Raw genomic sequence first — 5,896 nt, 5'->3', positions numbered from 1 at the left:
AGGAAATCAAAGCCAATCACCAACGTACCTCATTCCCATCGCCTCAACATGCTTGTTGTGTTTTACTTGAGGCAAAGGTTTAGTAAGTGGATCAGCTACATTGTCGTCTGTTCCAACTTTACAAATTCTGATTTAACCATCTGACTTCCATTCCCTTATCATGTGAAATCGCCGCTTGACATGTTTGAACTTCTGAAGTTCCCTTGGCTCTCTGGCCTATCCAATAGCTCCATTGTCGTCACAATAGTGAGATATTGGACCCTTGATGGAGGGTACAACATCAAGTTCACCAACGAACTTACGAATCAAAACTGCCTCCTTAGCTGCTTCAGCAGCTACCAAGTATTCGACTTCAGTTGTAAAATCTGCAGTTCTGCTTTTCTTAGCACTCTTCCAACTAAATGCTCTGACGAAGGAGAAAACTAGGTCATTAACAAATCCTCCCTAAGTCAAAAAAAATTTGTAAACACTTAACAAACCTAAATACAAGTATATAGGTAAGTCGAGGGTCGAACCCAAAGGAATGGTTATGTTCAAGTGCTTTCAATTTGGGAGCCTAAGCTAGGTCGAAGTCAAGGGTAAAGAGGTAACACTAACAACTAACAAACAAACAACGAAACAAGATAAAACACTAGAAATGGGGACCAACAAGTAATTATGACAGTTGCAATAACTTGGGACAAACATGCCAATCAATGGTTGTGAAAACTAATGATAAGAGCTATCAATTGGAATCAAAGAGCTATCTCCTAATCGTTAAGCTAGATGTCTCTACGAATAACAAACTAAGAGAATCACAATCCAAACCAATCGGTAATTGTAATTCCTAAATCAATTGGTCGTGTCATTAGTAATTACAATGCAATCTAGTATAATTCTCAGGGCCTAATCTAATTACACACATGCAAACTTACATTAATCACTTTAATCTCAACAATCAATCAACACAATTCCCAAATTAATCACAAACAATCAATCATACAAGTTTCACCCAATTCCTAGCCAAACAACTACTCAAGAATCATTATCTATCAACAAACAACTAAGAAATCAAGAATCGACAAAATATAAAGAACAAACTAATCAAGATCAAACATCAAAATCAAATCAACAAACACGAAATTAAACAAAGCAATAAGATGAGATAGAGTTAGAAATCCTCATTAATTGATTATGGAGATCTTCAATACAATTGTCACCTTAGATCTACAATCTTTCAGATCCCCAATGAAATCTCTCACTTTCTCTCCCTAAATCTACTCCTAAAACTAACCCTAAAACTAGAGAGAGAAACTCTCAACTAAGCTAAACTGATGATCAAAATTATGTCTAAAAAACTCACAAAAATAGGCTAAAAAAGGTATTTATAAGAGGCACGGAAAACAAAATCGACCGAAGCCGAAAATAGGGAGGAGCGCCCGTGCGGGCAGAGGGGCGCGCCTGCACATGGGTTGTGCGCGCCCGCGCTCTTCTGGGTTTCTTCGACTTCTTCGCCACTTCGTGCGCTCGCAAATGGGACTTCGAGTGCACGCAGTATAATGATGATAGACACTAAGAATGACATATTCAAATGGACTCCCGGGTGGGTTCATCACCACTTCTTCATGGGAGCACAGCTTGAGAGCGCAAGAGCTAGAATTTGGAGCATCCACTTCGTTGCATCTTGAGCTTTCGCAATGCTATGAGCTTACTCCAAAAGCCTCTTCCAACTAAGAAAACCACCAATATCAAGTACCGAACCTCATTTAATACCTAAAACCACAAAAAGAGAAGAAATAAAGGAGAAAACACTAGAAAAACCATAAAAACACAAAATAAGAGAGAAAAGGGAAATAAAGAGAAAATGCATAAAACTAAGAATTTATTAAGAAAGAAAGCTATGAAAAGAAGGAAAAGACAACCTAAATACTCATCAAATGAGTGCCATAAATGGCACACATCACGCTCCTCTATTTAGATAGAGTACGTATCCTGACTGTGACTTGAAATTGTCTCTGTCTGTTTGGAAACTTGCGTCGGTGTAACCTTCAACAACTAATTCATATTAGTCACCATATACCAGGAATTTATCCTTGTCCCTTTTCAGATACTTTAGGATATTCTTGGCCGCAGTCCAATGCGCCTCTCCTAGGTCTGACTGGTATCAGCTCGTAGCACTCAAGGCATACGATACATCTGGCCTAGTACATATCATGGAATACATGATCAATCCAATAAGCGAAGCATATGGAATCTGATTCACTCTTTCTCGCTCATCAAGTGTCTTTAGACACTGCTTCTTACTTAGGGTTATACCATATGACATGGGTAGGTGACCTCTCTTGGCCTCCTCCATGTTGAATAGTGCCATTATCTTATCAATGTAAGTACTTTGGCTCAATCTAGTCATCCTTTTAGATCTATTCCTGTAGATCTTGATTCCTAATATATATTGTGCCTCTTCCAAGTCTTTCATTGAAAAACATTTTCCAAGCCAGGCCTTTACAGACTCTAGCATCGGAATGCTATTTCCAATGAGCAATATGTCATCGACATATAAGACTAGAAAGGTGATGTCACTCCCACTGACCTTCTTGTAAACACAAGACTCATCTGGATTCTTGATAAAACCAAACTTACTGATTGCTTCATCGAATCGCAGATTCCAATTTCTACTAGCTTGCTTTAACCCATAAATGGACTTTTTAAGCTTTCATACCTTCGCAGCATTGTTTTGGTCGAAAAAACCTTTAGGATGTGTCATATACATAGTTTCTTCCAAAATTCCATTGAGGAAAGCGGTTTTGACATCCATATGCCATATTTCATAATTGTAATATGCATCAATCGCTAGGGTGATCCGAACGGACTTAAGCAGTGCGACAGGAGAAAAGGATTCATCATAATCAACACCGTGAATTTTCCTGTAACCTTTTGCTACCAGTTTAGCTTTGTAAATGAATACAATTCCATCTTTATCGGTTTTTAATTTGAAAATCCATTTACATCCAATTGGTGTGTAACCTTCGAGTAAATCAACCAAGTCCCATACTTGATTTTTAAACATGGAGTCCATTTCAGATCTCTAGCTTCTTGCCATTTAGCAGAGTCAGACCTCGCCATAGCTTGCTTATAGGTTGCAAGTTCTTCTCTATCCACTACTAGCATGTCCTAATTCTCTCATAATACGACACCAAGATATCTATCAGGTTGAGACTTTGGCCTCTGCGACCTACGTAGGGTAATGGACTGAGCATTTTCATTGTCGGTTTGATGAGTGTCATTTATGGCACTCATTTGGCTTCTTTTAGGATGATTTTTCATTGCTTTTGCATCTCTTTTATCTCCCTTTCTCTAGTTTTACTTGTAATTTCCCTATTTTGCATTTACTTTAGTTGTTTCCTTATTTTCTTGCTTTTCTTAGTTTATTTTGCATTTTCTTCTTTACTTGTTTGCTTTTCTTTGATTTTAGGTAGATGGTGATGTTCGAAAAGCTCATTGGCGTTCTCTTAGGGCATACAAGGCCAAGGATGCAACCCGGTTCCTCCTTTTGTAGCTCAAAGGTAATTGAGTACAAGAGCCAAGTCTACAAGGCTGCACTCTCATGTCGCGTAGACATTAAAGACGGTGTTGAACACACCGTAAAGGCCTCAAGTAACTGCCTCCCCAACATGCATCATGTGGAACGCACGGGGGCATCTTTGAGCGCACCAAGCCATATCCCCTAATCCTAGGCCGCGGCCGCGCAGCTCTCTCTCCCCTATTCCGTACCCATTCTGTTGCGGCCGCGCTTAGGGATGAGAGTGCGCCTTTTGAGGTCTCTTTAGGACGTCTAACTAACTTCTCCTTAGTTAGTTTTACTATATATAGATTTCCTTCATTTCTAGAGAGAGAATCACTTGTTTTAGAATAGAATTAGATTTTGATTAGAATTTTAGAGAGAGAAGCTCTTGATTTTGAAGAATTTATTCTTAGATTTTAGAGAGAGAAACTTGGTGTTTGATGATTGTGACATTGTGATCTTCATTCCTCTTTGATATTGATCAAATTGTTGTAAGAATTCTTTCCTTTTCAATGCAATTTTATGTTTGATTTTGATATATTTTTGAATTTCTATTGTTTAGCTTTATTTTGATTGTTAATATTTGGATTACAATGTTGATGATGAAATTGATGATTACTTTTGTTATGCTTTTCAATTTTACCATGAATAGTGAGTAGTTCCTTTGCTAGGGATGTCGTGAAGCATGTATTAGTGATAATCTATAGCTAATTTGGGATTTTTGATTGATTTATTTATGTAATTAAATTGGTTGATTAAATTTGTGCATGTGTTTGATTTGAAGAAGAGTAGCTAACCTTGATGATGATCATGCTAGATTGCAAAATAGTTTTCAATGACACAAACATTTGATTTGGATGCTATTATTATCGAATGATCTTGATTTGCAATTTTCCTTTGAAGTCATTTGTAAAGACATCTAGCTTGACCCTAGGAAAAATCTCTTTGAGTTATTTTGATTGCAAATATCGTTTTCCCTCGCATTGCTTTATGGATCAAATTCCTGTCAAATTAGCAAGTTTATCATTGGTGCATGTGGATCCTAAATTCCCTAGTGTTTTGATAACTGATTTCATTTGTAAGCTTTGAATTGATTCGATAGCATAGACCAACCCATCGTTTTAAGATTTCGGAATAGCTTAGCTTAGACCTTAGCAATAACCGCCTTCCCTTGGGTTCGACCCGGACTTACCCCTATACCTAGGGTTGGGTTTGGTTGTACAAATTTTATTTTGATCGGGGAATCTAGTTACCAATGAACTAGGTTATCCCGCGTCAAAAATGGCGCCGTTGCCGGGAAAGGCATGGTGATTACGATTGTTGATTGAGTCTATTCCATTTATTTGAAAAATACAAAAATATTTTCCTTCTTTTAGGCTACGTTTTTAGCCGTGCTATTGATATTTTGCTTTGAGTTTTGTATGCGTAGGGCACGAGATCGAAATTTAGTGCCATTTGATCCGGAAATTGAGAGGACCATAACAAGGATAAGGGTTGCCAATCTTTCCTCAAGTTCAAGTCCCCCAAGAGAGGAAATCCATCAAGAAGAAGAAGAAGAACGAGAAAGCATGGGTGCTAATCCGAGAGTAGCATTGAAGGAGTTGGGAACTCCGGGAGCTTATAGGTTTGAAAGCGGAATTGCTCCCCCTACGACACCGGCAAATGACTTTGAGATAAGACCGGCGATGATCACCTTGATAGAGAGGCGTCAGTATAGTGGTTCAAATCATGAGAGTCCCCTCTACCATCTTAAAGAATTTGAGAAGTATTCCAACACAATCAAGGTTAACGGGGTATCTCAAGAATTTATTCGACTTAAACTTTTCCCTTTCTCTCTTATTGGACGTGCTTTAGAGTGGTTAGACAAGAAGGTGAAGCCAAACACTTTGAGACATGGGATGAAGTGATTAAGGAGTTTCTATCTCGGTTCTATCCATAAAAGAAGACGACCAAAGCAAGAGCTCTCATTCAAAGCTTCAAGCAAAAGCCAAATGAAAGTCTTTATGAGGCATGGGAAAGGTATAAGGAGTACCAAAGAGAGTTCCCACACCATAGGATTCCTACCTATCAAATCATCCAAATCTTCTATGGAGGTTTAAGCCCTCAAGTCAAGTCTTGCTTGGATGTCGGTGCCGGAGGCCCTATCTTGAACAAAACAAAGGATGAAGTGGTGGACTTGATTAAAGATGTGGTGAGATATCACATGGATTAGCAAGAAGGTGAGAGAGAGTCGACAAGAAAAAGCGGTTCAACAGTTTATTCAATCGACCATCTCAATGTCAACAACAATTTGTCCTCACAAATCTCAAACTTGGGAAAGGAGATGACCTCAATTAAGGAAAAGCTTGAGAGCGC

General features: G+C 38.5%; 1 non-coding gene across 1 annotated transcript; it reads right to left on the bottom strand.

The window, feature by feature from the left end:
• Positions 1-5,493: 5,493 nt before the first annotated feature.
• Positions 5,494-5,599, bottom strand: LOC145583642 (small nucleolar RNA R71). Its single transcript, XR_014100255.1, has one exon. It is a non-coding gene; the product is annotated as a small nucleolar RNA R71 (small nucleolar RNA).
• Positions 5,600-5,896: the final 297 nt, after the last annotated feature.

The sequence above is a fragment of the Chenopodium album genome, chromosome 15 (assembly GCF_948465745.1).
Source record: "Chenopodium album chromosome 15, dcCheAlbu1.1, whole genome shotgun sequence".
Taxonomy (NCBI): domain Eukaryota; kingdom Viridiplantae; phylum Streptophyta; class Magnoliopsida; order Caryophyllales; family Amaranthaceae; genus Chenopodium; species Chenopodium album.
The sequence above is the reverse complement of the archived record's forward strand: the minus strand, read 5'-3'. Positions and strand labels throughout refer to the sequence as shown.